Source organism: Ambystoma mexicanum, chromosome 1q (assembly GCF_040938575.1).
Source record: "Ambystoma mexicanum isolate Mex_15411 chromosome 1q, UKY_AmexF1_1, whole genome shotgun sequence".
NCBI lineage: Eukaryota > Metazoa > Chordata > Amphibia > Caudata > Ambystomatidae > Ambystoma > Ambystoma mexicanum.
In genome coordinates this window covers 1,148,525,813-1,148,544,917 of record NC_090922.1, presented here as the reverse complement: position 1 = coordinate 1,148,544,917, position 19,105 = coordinate 1,148,525,813, and positions in this window count along the sequence as shown.

Sequence of the window (19,105 nt, the reverse complement as noted above, 5' to 3'; positions counted from 1 at the left end):
CAGATCAAGAAGGAACTGTTATGATCAAAGCAGCTTTAAGAAAGAATGTGAAACCTTTTCCACAAGATTTAAAGCAAGAGGTTACTCCAGAGCTAGCATTCAAATCGCTTACAAGAAAGCGCAGCAGACACCAAGGTTACAAACACTCAGCCAGCGAGACAGACCAATCCAAGATGATAAGGTCCATTTCATTACAATCTACTGCGCTAACAACCATGTGATCAAGAAAACCCTTAAAAGACATTGGGAATTGCTCAAACTAGATCCTCACATAGGACCATTCATCCAGAACTATCCATCTGTAGTTTACAGAAGGGCAAGAACTTTAAAAAGGAGCCTTAGCCCTTCATTATTACCCGACGACACCAAAGATACAGCAGGCAGCTGGCTTCAAGAATGTCGACCAGGTTTCAGGAAATGTGGAATGTGCTCAATGTGTAAACATGCGGTTACTATGACAGACTTTTTCAAAAATAAGGATGGAATTCAGATGCAAATAAGAGACCAGATTACTTGTCGTACTAAGTATGTGATATATGCTATCCTATGTACTTGTGGGAAAATGTACATTGTAAATACGATCCGAGAGCTTCGTACCAGGATTCGTGAGCACTTAACAGCTATTGGAAGCCAAAACAAGAATCTGCCATTAGCTGAACATTGGCAGAGGCATCACCAGATGGAACACAAACAAAATATCAAATTCATTGGACTCAAAAAAGTGACCCTTGGATGCAGAGGTGGAAATCAAGAGCTGTGATTACGACAGAAAGAAGCTAAGCTTATAAACTACTTTAGATGTATAGAAAATGGCCTGAACACGGACAATGAAATGTCCAACTTTCTGTAGAAAACGAAATGTCTAGACTGATTTGTACCTACTGCAATGTACAGTTGTAATCATGAGTGCCCCAAAGGTCTCCAACTGCACAAATTTATATATATGAGACATGACATTACCATCATGATAACGAGTAACACTAGGGAATGACTAATTTATTGTATGTGGTATATATTCCATTAATATATAAGGAACTACATCTCCCATGAAGCCGTGAACAGCGGTTTTAAGAAATGACGAACTCACTAACATGCGTAAATTGATTCAAACAAACATGGAAACATGTACAATCGTCCACAATGAGAAATTATATAGCTCATGAAATGCCTAGTGTTTTTAGAGAACCTATTTAAAGCTCATTATATGAATTGTAATGGGATACATTGGACTCCCCCAGGGGAAAAACTACATTTCCCATGTAGCTCTGGGAACAGGGCTCCCCAATTACACGTAACATTACCAGTGGGACAATATTTGTAATTTCGAAAAAGAACTTTTTCATCCTTGCGCCCGTAGGTTCTTCTTCTTTTTTTGAATTCAAAATGACAAACAATATATATTTTTTCTGGTTAACTAACAGGCTTAGACTGACAAGGATAGCCTGTGATTTAATGTAGTATAGACTCCTGAAGAGTCATCATTCCCAAAATATGGCCGACAGCCGTATCATGACGGAAATAGAAGAAGGACATTCCAGTTGCCTAGACAACATTATATAAACACTTCATGGCTGCCCGAGAGGGCTCACAGTAGAACCCGACGCTTGAAGCATAAACCAAAATTTTGAGGTAAGCCCTGAGGGCCGGCGCAAGCCCACCCTGTTAGCCTCCCAATTGAAAGAAGGTCCGCAGAAAACAGGCAGGCTTCCAGTTGCCGCTATGTTTTGTGACGACAATCATTTTACGAATGCACACACAAATACATGTGCAATACGAGATATGTATGTAACAAGGAATACTTTTTTGATAGTTATTGCCAATCGCTTTTCGATAACGATTATCTGTATATTATAAATTCCACAATGAACGTAGAAATAGTGGAAACCCGAACCCTGACATGGTAGACTTATGACTGAAATTCTACATTACGCAGGAAAATAATATATTTTTCCATTGTTTTCTTTTATATGGATTAAGTGCGTGCAGCGCTTGTGAGTCTGATGGGACTCTTTCGGACAACACGACATCAGTGAGCTATTTGTACTCCGACCATAGGTAAGCCCTATCTCAAGGCGGATGTAAATTAAGTCAAACTAGCAAATGAAAATTAACCTAATTTGAGCTTATGTTTATTACATCTTTTTTCTTTCCCCCCTTATTTATCACGATGTTTCTCTTCCCTTCCTCCACCCTCCAAGATATTCTCTTATGTCCGATCACCCCAACTGGGCGCCATGATGGTATGTTTAATTTATTTCATAATGGATTTACACTTGATTTGTTTTAATTGTTATTATGTGGATACAAACTTATGATTCTGTTTACACTCGATTTGTTTTAATTGTGATTGTGTGGAAACCAACTTGTGATTTTCTGTTTTTCTGTAAAAATTGCTAATTCATTTGGGTCATATGCTTGATAATATGATTGATATGAATACTGAATTTGTTCTATTGACATATCATAAACACTGTCTTACAATTATGTTTATTTATTATTTTTTGTTATCTTACACAGTTTATTAAACAATCTATGCCCAGATTTGAAAAAGGCACATGCAGGGTGCCGAAACACGTGTCATCTTATGGGCGATCAAATAAATAAATATATGATGAACTAAGAGAAATTGGTGTTGGTTGATACTGAACTCCCTGTGGCGCAGTAATAGATGAGTGCAGAAACCACCCTTTCCATTTATAAGTTGCTTTCAACTTTGCAGATGCCAACAACAAAATGTTGATGCACGTGCAAAAGTTGAAAGCAACTTTGTTTTCTGAGTGCTCTGGGGCTGAGTAAGAGCCAATTACATTGAAGACTCTGCGTGGCCTGAACAAGGAGAGAGAGGTGGGTCACACACTAAAGTTTCTCTTAGTTTCAAGTCGGTGGGGGTTGGGGGTGATTGGCTGAGCCTGGCCCTGGCCGGCTTGGCATTTTCACTTGGACTGTGGCAGGCAGCACCAGCAGCAGCACTGCAGTCACTACAGCGCCAGCCCCAGCGGCAACTAAGTAACTGGGGGGCGGGTGTGGAAACATGTTTTATTTTGCTCAAAAAGGTGAATTTTTTAACAGCCCATGCAGCTTAAGGCCTGTGTTATATAAATACAGGACTTCGTACCCACACATTTCCACCCTCACACAACTTAAAATAATTTGAGAAGTGGAAGTTGTGGGGTGTTATTTTTTTACTTTTATAAAACAGAACAAGTTTTCCCATAAGTGATCCAGCTCCGGTGACCTGTGGCTAACCGAGCTCCTTGCAATTATAGGTTGCAAGTCTGAAGTGAGCAGCAGTTCTCACTGGAGTAAGGGTGCGCATGAATGTGTGGCCTCCATTGGCTCAGCATGCCCTTTGTGGCCACTGAGTAAGTATAAGATTTTAGTGAGCCTTTCACTCCGCAATGGCCTTTCGCCAATGACCCCATGTGGTGAAGGCCAGCAACCGATCAGCCGTGTCATATCAATAACATTTCTGACACCCTTTACAATGTCTCTCTTGGTGAATGGTGATGGTCCAGTCCCTCTAACCAATGATAAATCATTCGCCCCAGCCCGTGCCATGGCCATCGATTGCCGGGGACTGAACTGTATAAAAATGACACTGCTCAAGCTGCGGCACGGACTTCCTCATGAAAGCAGACTTTGCTATTTGCAATGAAAGTATGTGCGTGCTGGAACAGGCGCAGATTTACAGTCAGGGAGCGGATGCTGCTGCAGCTTTTAAGTGTCTCCCTTTGCAATGCCTGCCCCGTCCATCCGAGAGGAGTTGTTGGAATGGGTAGTGCACAAGCAACACAAACCCTGGCATTGGCAATGGCAAACAATTTCACAGGCCGTGCGCAGTTGCGCTGCTCACAGCAAGCAGTGATGCGTTGGATACAATAATGGAACTCAACGAGGCGCATAGGCTGTGTTTAGCCACTGCTTTAGAGCAATCGTGTTGGGGATATCCCTTTAGAGACCCGTTTTGATGCTTTCAGTAAATAATGGATGTATCGCAGCTGGCCTTAAAATGAATAGATTGTATTAGAACTAGAAGGGATGTGCAGTCACGTTATTTGGTTTCGTACCTCTTAAAAAGGATGGATTTTTTTCTCGTAGTCGTAGTTTGCATTCTGCCCATCAATGTGTTTCTTTTTAGTTTTTATCCAGCGCTGAAGGCCACCTTATGGTCGCTTCAGAAAACTATAGTTGGCAATGAAAGTTGAGTGAAGAGGATTGGCAGACAGAAGAGAATGGTGTTCAGTGGGAAGTCTAGGGAACCGTGCGAAGTGATTAACATTAAGGGCCTGATTCATAGAATTTTTTGCACAGTGCAAAGTGACTTTTCACTGCCAAAAAACACCCTGATTCATGCAACAGTGCAAAGTGTATTTTTGCAGTGCAACGTCACTTTGAACCATGCAAAAAGTTAATGAATGATGCCCCATGTCTATTGTTATAAACAGAATTTCAGAGTGTAGGTTATCAAAGGCCTGGTTGAAGGTGAAGAAGCAGAGGTATATTGTCCCAGAGACCGGGGGCATGATGGTGGACAGACTTGCGCCTTCTGTGCTTATCCCAGATGGTATTAGGCCAGGAGGTGGTGGGGGGGCAAGGCTTGCTTAGCAGAGTGCTCATGCTCTAGTCAGGAATTGTGGCTCAGTCGTGGAAGGATTTGCGGTGCAGTCAATGGTTCTGGAATTTATGTGGTGGTCTCCCGCATACGTAATCCCATCACACCTTCCATGTTGTGTGTGACACCTTTGGACCGTCCTGTCTATTGGCCAAATTTATTTTATATGCTGGGCTTTGCTGGTGCATATTTTAAGAAGGAACAACAGAACTACAAGTCCCAGAATACAAAGTGCTGTGTGGGGTGATAAATTGTCGGTCCACGACGCATGACTTCAGCGACAGGGACAAAAGGAATGTTGGCACTTTCTCAAGTGTTTACACAAAACATAACATGCAACAGACTGATGAACCTTGTAAGTAACATTTTCTGTAAAGTCGTGAATTACGCGATTCACAGATGATGGTTTGAGGGCCCCTTTTTTTAGGCGAGCGGTGGGCCACTTTTTTTGGGGTGTCCGGGCCTATTTCTTGTCCCAGTCCGACCCTGTTGGTTAGTGCTGGCTGCGCACAGAATATTGTAAGGACGGCTCTATTTAGAGACATGGATTTCCCCTCCGTCCTGCCTCTGTGGTCTTGACTCTTTGGTGGAAATGGGGAGGAAGTCGTCCAGGCCCGCAGTGGAAGCTCTGCAGGTAGGAGGGGGGTGTAACTCAGGGGAGTAGCAGACGAGGCCGGGGTCTGGAACATCCTGCACCACACTTAAAAGAGCCATCAGGTTGCACTTTTCACAAAGTGTATCGCCTGGGGGGAAGCTTAATGAGACAAGCTGATGACCAATCCTCCACTTATAGATTTGCCCGGACAATAACGTGTGGGCCAGTCATTATATTACAATAGTGGTCCTCCCCAGGGCCTACAAGGCTTAGTAATGCCATCTGTTTCACATACATACTCAGGTTCACACTGTTCACCTGGATGCGCATTATTTTAGACAATCACATTATTGTAGGCCTGAAAACCCTTGTGTTGGTTTATCGTCAACATTCCGGCTGATTGGTCGAAACACGCCCGCTCTGTCGCATTAATCGGGCACATAAAATGCTGCTCCACTTTCATTACGTCCTTTGCATCGTCACCAGTTTTTATGATGCGCGTGCGACCTGGCAGCCACCGGTTGACCTTGATGGCGTGTCCCTGACAGCAGGTAATTAGACAGCGCGGCATCTGTTTCCCACGCATTCCCCATGCTAAGACCTGCACGATTCGCTCTGTACCTTTGTGTGGATAATGACAGCATCATTGCAGGCGCGGAATCTAACAGTCACACGTCCCTCTCCTCATATTTACAGAATCCCTGGGCACCCTCAAATTCAGGCCAGAACCCAAGTAATCTTTTCATTAACTACTCTACTGACGTCCAGGTGTGAACTGGCCTATAGGGAAGGCCGGAGATTTCCCAGTAGACGTCTGCACCCTGGGCCTGTTTTGTGTTGTCTTTCCAAATTTTCCCATGGAAAAATTGTTGGGCTTGCTGGAAATGTGTAATATGGGGCAACTTTGAAAATTATTTCTATGGCCCTTTTGATGACAAGAACAAGCTTGTCTGTGTGTTTTAATTTCATGTGACCGTGGCAGTCCCACTCTGAAATGAAGTGCTATAATGGTTAAGATGACAGGTGCTCAAAACAATTCCCAGGATCTATCACACATAAATTGCCATTTAGCAATAAAAAAGGCCATTTCCAGCTAGTGATTAACATGCGTCCCTTTGATGCACGTATGCATTTCAAATACAAACCTTAAAATCTGCAATGTTTTATGAATTAATTTTGTTGATGTGCTTTATCATCTATTTCATGCAGTGAGTACTATTTTGTAATCGCATATTAATTAATCATGCAGGCTTCACATTATAACTCCATCGAAAATGATGTGCATACATACATACCATTATTTTTAATATGCCCTTTCTGAGGAAGCCAGCTAGGGGAAGGTGTGGCGGTAGAATGGGCCATTTGCCAGTATGTGTTTTAGCAGTTGAAATAGATGTGACTTGATATGACTGGCCCATCCCTTATATACAAAAGAAAAACTTCTGCTAAATGTTAGCTAACAAGTATAAGGTCACATTGTTATATAGCGCTGCGCTCCATGCTAGGTTCTTCACGCTTCTAACCATTGTAAAATGCAATCGGGCGGCTGGAGTACTGAGTTGGCCCTGCGGAAATGCAATCTTCTGTCTATGCTGCGGGTTAGGTATTTCAAATACCTAGCAAAGCCTCAAATACCGTATTTGTATTTGAGGCTGTGGATTGCAGGCTTTATGTTTGGAATGAGTGTTGTAAACACATGAGTTTTCCATTCATGCACAGTGCATTGACTTCATAACAATTTCCTTTGCTGCATATGAATGCCAGTAACAGAGTGACACAATTATATTTTTCTATCATTCCTGGATATTCATACACCAGAGTACCAGCTGTTCTCAATACAAGCTGCTGTAAAATACACCATCACACTTGCACACGTAAGAACAATGTACCACCATTGGTATGTAAAACCTAATGCTTTTATGTCATATTTCTGTGGGTTTGGACAGTAAATTGCACATTTTGGAAGCCATTTTTCAAATATTTTCGCGGGGGAGACCCCTGCACTACCCATGATGTGGGTTGGGCTCGCCCGCTGCTCTCGCATGCTCACAAATTCACCAGGAGAAATTTACGCCCCACCACCTTTCAAAGTCACCAGCCGCCAATGTTTCCAAGCAGGGCTGAACACTGCAATGTCATCCAAGTATGCCATGCAGAAGTCCTCCATCCCATTCAGAACCTGGTTAACCATCCTTTGGAATGTTACAGGTGCATTCTTTAGTCCAAAAGGCATCACCTTAAACTGGTAGAGGCCTGCTGGGGTTGAGAATGCAGTTTTCTCCTTGGCATGGTCTGTCAGTGCTATTTTCCAATTGCCTGAAGTGAGATCAAATGTACTGAGGTACTTGGCTGAACCAAATTTGTCCACCAGTTCATCTGTCCGTGGTAAACGATGGGCATCAGTCTTTGTGACTGCATTAAGAGCTCTATAGTCCACACAGAATCTCAACTCCTTGGATCCTGTCTTTGGCACTAGTACAACTGGACTAGACCATGGACTTGTAGATGGCTCTATTACCCAAGATCAAGCATCTTGTTGACCTCTTTGTGGGATCTTACATGGTCTGACATCCTGTAACCTCTGCTTTTAACAGGTAAACAGTCACCATTGAGAATATCATGCTGGCCTTAAGGGGTCAAGCATAGTGATAGTGAAAACAGGGAGGCAAAATGATTTAACAGAAACTTGCACTCCTCCTGTTGTTCCAGTGTCGGATTAGAAGAGTGATTGACTCCTTTTGTCTTCTCAACTAAAGGCTGGCCTCTGAGTAGGTCAGGTAGAGATGGACTCTCCTCCTCCACTTGAGCTGAAGCTAGAAGCAAAGCTCCTACTTCTGGCCTTGAGACATAAGCTTTTAGACGGTTGGTGTGAAAGACTCTGGGTGCCTCCTTAGGATTGCCTAAGTCCACCATATAGTTGACCTCTCCAGCTTTGCCCACAACCTTGAAGGGTCCTATCCACATGTCCTGTAAGGCCCTCTGCCTTGTAAGGACCATAATTAGAACTTGCTGGTCTTGGGTAAACTCAACCATGTTGGCCTTCTGGTCATGCCAATGCTTCACCAGAGCCTGACCTGCTTTCAAGTTATCTGATGCTTCTGCCATCATGTGTGACATTCTCCTTTGGAGACCTATCACATAGTCAGTGACTCTCACTGGGTCGGGGGGAGGAGCACTCTCCAACCCCTCCTTAATCAGGGCGGTTGGGCCTCTAACTGGATGGCCATAGACAAGCTCAAAGGGACTAAATCCAACTCCCTCCTGAGGGACTTCTCTATAAACAAATAGAAGGCATGTCAGTAGAAGGTCCCACTTTCTTCTAAGAGGTTCTTCTAAAGCACCTATCATGCTCTTCATTGTATGGTTAAACATGTCTACCAATCAATTTATCTGTGGATGGTAGGCAGTTGAGAACTTGTAAGTCACTCCACAGTTCTTCCACATGGGCTGCATGTAGTGGGACATAAAACTGGATCCCCTGTCAGAGAGGACTTCCTTAGGAAAACCTACCCTGGTAAAAATACCAAGTATGGCCTTAGCAACAGCCTGAGCTGTAACAGTCCTTATAGGTATGGCTTCAGGATACCTGGTAGCATGGACTATTACAACCAGGATAAGCCTGTTACCTGAAGATGTTGGAGGGTCTAAGGGACCAATAATGTTGATTCCTACCCTCTCAAAAGGGACTCCCACCACTAGGAAAGGCACCAAGGGTGCCACAGTCTTGGCTCCACTTTTGCCAGATGTCTGACAAGTGTTACAGCTCCTACAGAATGTATCTACTTCCGACCCCAACTTAGGCCAGTACAAATACAGAGAAAGCCTTTCCTTAGTCTTCTTGAAACTCAAGTGACCAGCCAAAGGAATCTCATGGGCTAACTGTAGGAACTGCTATCTGCTTTCCAGAGGCACTACAAGTCTTCTGTAGTCCCCTGGAATAGACTCATTAGGTTCACTGCAGAAGAGGCCATCCTCCCAGTATAGCCTATGCTTCCCTGGCTCTTGCCCTTCCAGCTAGGAAGCTGCCTGTTATCGAAGACCTTCAAGAGTAGGACACTCTCTCTGACCTCTGCTGAAGTCTGCCCTGCAGGGTCCACCTTCTGCCAGTAAAGACTGCACCTCAGGATGGTCTGCAGGATCCATATCTCCAACAGGGGCAAGGTCCTCTTCCAGCTCTGATTCCTCAGCAGCTGATTCAACCACAGGTTGTTCCTCACACTCAGTCTCTGCTGGTGGAGGAGTCACAGGAGTGACTTTGGACAGTCCTCTCGGGGATGTCCTTGTTGGTTGCACAGGAGTGCTGGCTGGCTTCTTCCTTGAGGCTTTAGGTTTCCCTTTTTCCTCCTTTTTCTTGGAAATTGCAGTCAGTAAGTCCTGTGGACTGGGGGTTATAGTTTCCTCTATAAGTTCCCCTGGAATGCCCCTTAAGGTACTCTCCCTGGCCTTAGCTAGTCTGCTCTTGTTTCCCTTTGCTGGGAGGCCTGGGGATGCTTGATACAACTCCAAGAGTTTTTAAGTCATTCCCCACCAGGACTCTCCCAGGTACTTGTCTCTGCACACTTACAGGTATCTTGACAGTCATGTCATTGCACTGGATGAGAGCTGGTAACTGTGGAAGCATTTGGACAGGGCCTCCAGCAAGCTTAGGGAGGTATTTGGGTGCCTTAGCAACATCCTCTACCTTGAAAAAAGATTAATCAACTACAGTTATGCTGGCCCCAGTGTCTCTGATGGCAGGGGTCTCCTGACCATTCACAGAACACTGGGGATCATTCCGAGTAAGGCGGTAAGGGTTAACGGTCACTGTTAACGAGACCGGTGCCGTTAAACCCTTACCACCCTATTCCGAGTTCCTTTTGCGGGTTGGTACTTAACGCCTGCTTTTTGCAGGCGTTAAAAAACCAACCCGCAAAGGGACCTAGGAGCTAATTACGGCACCGTAATTTACGGTGCCGTAATTAGCGCCTTCCCCATTCCCATTGAGCCCTATGGGGCAAAAAATGGGAATGGGGAAGGGCCCTTGGTGAATGGGGAATTACCGACCCCGCCAACCTTGGAATGGGGCGGTAATTCCGCCATTCACCATGGCGGAGTCGGAAAAATAACGGCGTCAACCAAGGCGCTAATAGCGCCTTGGTTAACGCCAGGGTCGGAATGAGGCCCACTGTCTTTGTAATACTATTTAGTATTGTCTGGAATGGAATTGTAAACATCTAAGTTCTGTTGTTCCCACAAACCCAGGGATACTACAGGAACACTGGCTGAGACTTTCGCGGGTTCCTCAGCCAGTAGGTGACAATTTACACTTGCCATTTGAACTTCTTCCAATGGGGAAAAGGCTAAGGAGACAGTGTGGATCCCTGAAGGTTTACCCTTACATCTGGGATCCCCTTTCACATGGTCAGTGGCCCCACATGCATAACATTTTCCAAATGTCTTTATGAATGTGGTTTTGGCCTGACCCACCTCTGGTTTAGCACTAGCCTGATTTGGTTTCGAATGTGGCTTACCCTTGTTATTTTCAGTGCCCTCTTTTGGATTGGAGGTATTAGAATTCTCTTTGTTATCTTTCTTGTGCTGCTTCCCCTCATCCTTCTTTTGAGTTTCCCCAGAATCCTTGTGAGTAGCCCTGTTGACAACCCACAAGTCAGCAGACCTTGCTAACTTCTTTGGATCAATTTCCTTAGAGTCAGCCAAGTGCTGTCTCAGCTCAGGAGAGCAGGAATCATAGATAGACTCGAACATAAACAGATTTCTCATACCGTCATAAGTGTTAACTCTGTAACCCTTAACCCATCCATCTAAGTTTTTCAAACATTCATACCATCATTCTTTTTGAGGCTTCTAAACCTCTGAAGATACTGGGAAGAAGTTTTTCCAAACCTAGCTATCAAAGCTAGTTTCACACTTTCATACTCCATTCTGTCCACTTCTCCCATCTCCATTACAACATCAGATGCAACTGGGGGTAGCCTAGAAAAGAGCCAAGGAATCAGCTGATTCCCTGTAATGTTCGGAATCCGATGGTTGTATTCAAAAGTTGCCAACCAATCCAAAATATCAAGCTTAACCTCATACATACTTACTGCATCTTTGGGCATGCAAGGCCTCTTAGGACTGGAAGACCTAGAAGACTCTTGGAGAGACCCATTCTCAAGAGACACCATTGTTATTTCAAGTGCATGATTCAACTCCATTTCTCTGAGCTTAAGTTCTTGATGTTTACTTTCAGTTTGGGCTTGAATTCTTTTGAATTCTAACTCAAGTCTCATCTTCTCAAGAGAGACAAACTCTGGATTCATCCTTGGACCTGGTAGGGCCCCTGTTGAGGCCTATGAGCAGGTAGAGGTAAAGTGGGGCCTACATCTTGAGACTCCTCTGCCTCATCTAACTCATCAATAACATTTGAGTGTGAAACATTATCATCATCATAATTTTCTGCATTTTCATCAGAAGTACAGCAAACCTATTTCTTTGACGCTGACCGTCTAACAGCTTTTCTATCAGTTTATTTTTCTTTCCTTTAACAGTGAGGTTCCTAGCTTTACACATTTCTCTCAGCTGATCAACTGTTAAAATGACTAGGGTCTCCTGTCTGTAGTTATCCATATCAGACATGATAAAACAATTGCTTTTCTAGTGGTGCTTAGCCTTGGGAGGGTTATTTGAACAAAGGTAAGAGAAGCACTCTCAATGTAACAACTATACTTGATCCCACCCCTGCCACCAGTGTTAGGCAGAATTACATGCAGTACCCTTTGGGAACACTACACACAATTAAGGCTACAAGTGTAAACACAATTTCACCTTTGGTACAAGCCTGTACTACACAGTTATGTGGTAGCAGTGGCTGAGCAGCCAGACTTATCTCAAGAGTAATGTGAGCAGTACATGATGTTACACAAAGGGCTTGCAATCCCAGTAGTTCAAACAAACACTATTCAAGGTTTCTTGCTAAAAGAATATACATTTATTTGCTCAGTCAGTTAAAACACATTCCACTATAAAGAAGCCAGCTCAATATCACACTCTAATATACTACAGTACACAACCAATAAGTTTCTGAACAAGTTAAGCTCCCCTGAAGTGGAAGCAAAATAGCACTTCAATTACTTTCAAAAGGGGTAGAAAGACAAGGTAAAAAGAATTGAATGCACAATTGCTTGCATAGGCAGGGCAAAGAGTTTCAGTTCACTACAACCAGCAATTCAATTCAATAGGCCTGGGCCAAAGTCAATGGTTCAGAGTCTTCGACAGGATACCACAGTTCTGGTAGTAAACGGTTACATTTTTGCCAATGTTCGAGGGAGTAGTTTGCCACAAAAAGAGTTATATGTCGGTTTAGGAGCGAACAAGACCCCAAAGTTGTGAAAGTATCATAAACTTTCACTGCGGCAGAAAAGATTTCCACACCGCATGTGCACAGTATCTTAAGGATGAAGAAAAGCTGTAGCTGAGGCAGTTGTTCCTGATAGTTCCTGCAGATCTCGCTGTTCCTAAGCTTCAGTTGTGGGGACAAGAAGGAGGACATCGGGAGGTTCCTGCACTTCCCAGGGAAGAGGCCACAAGCTTAGCAAGACGTCGGGTTTAAGGTGTGAATGCCTCAAATACCACAAACTGGTATCCTTCACACCGGCTATCCGGTTTTCAACAGCACTCTCAAGAAAATTCGACCAGTATGGAGACAATGTCCAGACGGCTTATGAGTTGGTTGTTCCCACCAGTTAAGGGAAGAAGTCGTCCTTGCAGGAGCTTCTCTGTCGATGGAGTTTCAGGCAATTTGGATCTGCAGCAGGGCTTCACCGTGCAAACCCAGGGTCCAGGAGTTGCAGCAGTCGTCTTCCTTCAGCTCGTCTTCGGTTCTTTCATTCCAGTGGTTGACTCTGCCTTTCAGACCTGGAGACTAACCTTTAAAACAGTTTTCCCCCATTCATTCCAGCCTAGCTGTCACTCACTCAGGAGGTGGCTGTCCTTTCCGGACAGTCAGCCAGCCAATCATACCAGAGTGCATTCAGGTCTCCTAGGAGACTAAGCACAGGGAGTTTCGGGCACCTCCCTCACATCCTGTTCACCCCAGACACTCAGGCGCCAGACGAGGGCTTCAGCAATGAAGCCCGCCAAAGTGCATCGAACAAAGGGACCAAACCTGGTTTGGCGTGCAGAGTTAAACACAATAAGGACCTTTCCTAAAAGAAACTGCAAAATAAGATGACCGGAGTGTGTTTTTACAGAGGGGTCATGGGCGCCCTTTTGAAAAATATGGCTGACCCGATTTTTAGCTACCGGTGTTCGCTGTCAGGAAAATCATGGTAGTTTGTTCTAAAACCACTGTCACCAGCCATTTCAAGAGGAAAGGGTAACATTTGACTGTTACATGAGTGTTTAGACACAGGGGATGCTAAGCAACCCCTCCAGCACTCTATAGGAAGATAGGGTGTGCTGGGTCTATGAATTTAAAAGGACTAGCAAAGTCAGTTTAACTTCACATGCTCTGGGAGACAATAGTCAGTCCCAGAGAAGGTATTTGAACCTTTCGGAGTCTGAAACACTTGTCTACAGGTGTGTTACAAATGCCATATCATATCATAAAGACACCCCGGTGCCACTGCACTAAAGGTGCTGTGTGACACACAAGAAAAAGATGCTGCCTATGGAGTTGTCTAAAACTCCATATCCAAAGAACACAAAAGTAAAACACACATCAAAATACATGAAAGAGTGGGGGAAAAAAGGCTCCCACTCTTTCCAGGTAAAAATTAAAATCCTAGAAATCCAGCAAAGTTGCTGGGGGTCTCAAAAGGTAAGGGAAATAAGCACATTCTTGAGAATTCTCCCTAACCAGGAGTTTGCAATCGCACTGTCCTATGTCTGCCAGAGTGCCTGAAGGGAATGCACGTAGAGGTGTCCAGGGCAATCCCCTCTTATCTCTGGCTCAAGTCACTGCATGTGTCCCTTTAGCGAGTCCTTTAACAGGGTCTCCAATGTTGGTTAAGCCTTCTTGTATCTTCCTTCTTAGAGACTGCAAAGTCTCCACAGGAACTTTTGATTTCTGCTGCTTTGCAAGACTTTGAGCGCTCTCTGAACTGCCTTTAGCTAGGGTTACGTTTTTGGACTTAAAAGACTTGTTGTGCCGGGAAACTGCCTCTAGAACCTGAAGCTCTACTAGGATAACACCAACCAACTATTTTTCTTCTCAGAAACACTATCTTCTATGTGTATGCTGACTAAATGCAATTACTGTAGTACTTTGTGGGTGCGTGTTATTACCGATAGACCAGTAGATCTGTTTAACTCCTGTAACAATTGTGCAAGTTCAGCAACTACCAACTAAGAAGTGGCCTTTTGAAAATATTTTAAAGTATACCTATGTGTGTTGGTTTATTGTGCTAAGTATTTAACAGTGATTCTTGTGTAAATATAATAAATCTATATTTTAATTTACATTATATGTAATTGTTTCTTTGATGTAACTTACTAAATGGGTTCAGTGTACTTACCTACAGCTCACATCTTCATCTTGAGATAAGCCTGACTGCTCTGTCACTCAATCAAGGTTTCAGCAGTAGTACAGACAGATGCTAAGAGTTGGGCATCTACAGACCACTAGGATATTTTACTAAAGTCTTACCTCCAGGGTGGACTTTGTGAAAACCCCCCTAACAACTGTAGCCAGAGCTTGGACTATGAGAAGGAATGTAACATGAGGCGTAATCGGTTTTTGTCCAGAGGATACTCAAGAGATACCCTAAATAAGGCAGAACATCAGATGGCTGCGATACATAGACATACACTTTTGACACCAAAGAAAAAAGGGGTTTTCCCCAGAAAGCAACCAGCTTTGTTGTAATACTAGGTACAATACGGATAGTAATAAAGTGTTTAAGAAGGATAGTTTAAAAAAAAAGTATCAGATATAGTAAAGCAGCTACACTAAGGAGAATTTTGAGTCCTGACTACAGAAGAGACAACCTGTAGGGTTCCACAAATGTTGCACTTGTTCTATGTGCTCGTACCTGTTTAATACTGACACTGTATGTAGATTTTGGACATTTGGGGTCCTATTACAGTCATCAGTTCATTAACTGTAAGACTACATATGTGGTCTATTGTATAATATGTGTTTGTGGACTTCATTACAATGGGAGCACTATTCGAGAGCTCAAGATCAGGATCCAAGACCACCTTAGCATGAAGGGCAGTCAGGAGGAAAAATATCCACTGGCAGAAGAGCCAATGGACAATAGAGAGGATCAGTGTTGTGTGGGACTTCTGCAGGTATCTGCATCAAAACCAGGTGGTAATCTTGACATTGGAAGCACAATTAATTTGTAAATATAGGACGGTCATCGATGGCCTGAATTCAGATCAGGAGTTTTCATTATTCCTGTAAAAATGGTGTATTGTTGCTATCAAGTATGGACTGTAGGAGTATGATTCTAATTTCAACATTATGACACTACATTTCAACAGTTAGACTCATCATTTCAGCATGCACATTTTAGCTAGGGGTGAACTTCAACTGGGGCCCAGGGTTTGAAACTCATTGCTGGGCTCAAGAGTGTGAGTCTCAGGCAGAATTAAATAGATGCCAATGCACAGTGCACATGCTTGAAATTCCACTTTGCTTCAGGATGTTATTTCAATGAACTGAACTGCACTAAATATAATACTAACCTGAATCTAACATACTAATTAACCCAACCCATTTAACATGTAACAGATTCCCATAATAATATTTAGTGCAAACTAGCTCATGAAATAAGCTGGATGCAGACTGATGAAAATGCATAATGGTCTGAAAATGGGAAATGTGCAGGCTGAATCTGTGCTGTGTGGTAGCTGAAAAGTGGTGACGTTCCGTTCTGCCAAAACATAGCTTTGTTTAGGAGCAGGAAGCGGAAGAGAAAAATTAAGCATGTTTCTCTTCAGCAATGCAATGAGCACAATCATTTTGGCATATCCAAAAGGGATCACATCTCGAAGACCAGGAAGCAGGTTCACTGGCTCCCCATAAAAGAGCGGATCATCTTCAAAACTCTCACCCGCATGCATAAATGTATCCATAACACTGCCCCCTCTACCTATCACAGAGATTCACCAAACCTGTCTCAGCCAGACCCACAAGAACAGCCTACACCAACTGTATCCCCATTCCCAAGATCCAGGGGATTTCTCACAGGAGACTCCAGCTTCCCTGTCCTGGCTGCGACCCACTGGAATTCTCTACTGTGAAAACAAGGAAATAATATGAGGCAGGGTAACCAAAAAGGAAACACACCAAACACAGGTTACAAAGGAACATACAAAGCACTTTATTTTATACTGAATCCAGTTACAAAAGAACAGAACAAAATTCAGATAGCTATCGACCCTCAGTACAACACAGCGAACTCCGGCGTGGTTCGGTGTGCTCAGTGAGTGCAAATATTCATTGAAACAGTCAGGCTTTTATACATTTCTCCAGCCTGTTGTCCAGCCTTTCTGCAGGTTATCCATTCCATAAATAAGTTACTGCTCTAGGGTCCCTTGCCAGTTCAAATCTAGTTCATCTTGGGTTTATACATTAACAAGAAGAAATGGTAATAATGTATGCTCTAGGCCTAACATTACAATGCGGGATTTAATTTATACAATATAGTTAAGCAGGTGTTCTCATTCAATTATAGATCAGTTTCGGTGATACAGGTAATCCATTACACACAGGTCAGCAGAAGGACAAGGTCTCAGCTCATGACCCTAACAAGTGGCCTGCAGGCAAGTTATACATTAGCTGTACAGAGGTCATGACAATCGAGTTCTGTTCTGAATAACATAGGCTACCATTTTAGCTCACATGGTGACTTTATAGAGCAAGAAAACCTAAAATGGCGGCTTGACCCAAAATGACAGTTTACATGGTTTCTAAGGTCAGGACCTTGCAATGCGAGTTTATTCACATGTAGTTTATAAGCAGCTTGTTAGCAGCTTGGCGTAGGCCAATATAGATATATTCATAGCAATAGGAGGCACGATATAATTTCTAGTTTGACAAACCCTCCTTTTGGCCTATGCCAAGTGCTAAACTACTTCTGATCTCCCTGCAAATAACTCCATGTGTCATCGTCCATACACCCTGAATAGCTGTCAGAAATATCTATCGCCATTAGATCTTTTACTAAGATCTCTTTCAGTACATACTCCTTAGAGGTTTTATCCGGGGCATACACTTTATGTCCTATTGTACCTATCGCCTGAGCGCAACATCCCCCTAGCATTGAACATATACTTGGTAGACATTGGATACAACAACAAAGAAATAGCAGAATTCCCAAAGTAATCAGCAAGACTGAAAGCACTTTCCAACCCCAAGACCGCAAGAAGTCCCAGAACCAAGCGCTAAGATCCCAATTTCCCTCGGGAACATGCACTTCTGAACTAAGAATGTGCAGATTCTGTATTGCCTTAAAAATTGTCGGCGAGGAATCTGGTACGAAAACACAGCAAGCGGACCCCACTAATTTGCATACTCCACCTCGTTCTGCCAGAATGACATCTAATGCCATCTGATTTTGGAGTGCTACCAATCTTATTGCTTTTTGTTCTAGTGTCATATTGTAGAGTATGTCCGTGGTCCGGTTGATCGTTCTCTCCAGTACCCTTGCTAATCCCCTAATGTTCTCAGAGTTTAATAGTCCCCAAAAGGGCACAACTGATTTTGCTATATCTCCCAATACTTGCCCAGGGGTATCTCCATTCTTGTCCTAAATAACAGATTCCCTGCTAATCCTTGGGCAACCGGGGAAATGCTAAACTACCACAAACATAATAAACAGGCCCCCCTACATACAGAGGCCTGTTTTCTCCAGTCAAATTTACAATGTTCATACAACCTTCAAAATCTCCCATTGGCCGAGTGCCCTTTCTTTGTACACAAAAGGGGACCGAGTCAGGGCTATGATTTATAGAGTAAGAAGGAGGCACGGCGTCCTTATTGCCTATCGGAGCCATTTTAAAGGAAATTAAAGTTTGAAAAGGAAGAGACAGTTTATCAGACGGCCTAATAGAAGCGACATTAGGTTTACTTCTATTTGCAAAAAGCGAGCATCCCAGGGGAGTTAATTCACGTTTTTCGAAATCATTCAAATTAGTTCCATCAAAGTTCCCTGAAATGCTATCATTCCAACGGCCAAAGAATAGTGCTCTAAGAGAAGCATAGCAAGCAGTCGTTAAAGGTAAAGGGTGAATATACCATCCTAGTCCCTTGTTCCCATGTTGCGGTAAATGAGTGCAAATCCAACAATTACTCTTATTAAAAATGGCATGCGTTGCATTCACTACTATCATTAGAGTGTTATTATGATACTTTTGTCTATGTTGGGAGTCTCTAGGGGACAGAGTGTGAAGGTGTACAGAGGGAGTCAAAGCAGTCGGTACAATCTCGGTCGGTAGTAAAGGTTTTAGAGGATAGATTTCTTCAAAGTACCAAAGTCCTACAGCAGTAATTGCGAAAATATCAATTATCGTTATCAAAACACAGCAGTACGTTTTCGGGGGCCCAAGCACATTGTTCATTGTCCAAGTTGGTCACCCCCTTATTCACAAGTCCAGTGAGGGGAGCAGCAGTGGAGGTGGCAGGCATTGTAGTTCCTCAATCGACGACCCCAATGTTCGTTGCTGGCGACGCTACGGTCGCGCGATTTCTTAGTCCTTCCCAACCCTAGCCAGCAGAATCCCTTTTTTTCCCTTTTGTTGAACAGAAACTTTCTTATACAAAGGAAAACTTTCGATCACTTCTCTTTCTCAAATGCACGGAAAAACCTGTGCAGTAGTTCTATTTTCTTCGTCGAAGGTTGTACCTGGTGGTACCCAAGATTGTTTGGTCCGTAAATAAGGTGTCGCCACTTCCTGGGGGAAGCGAC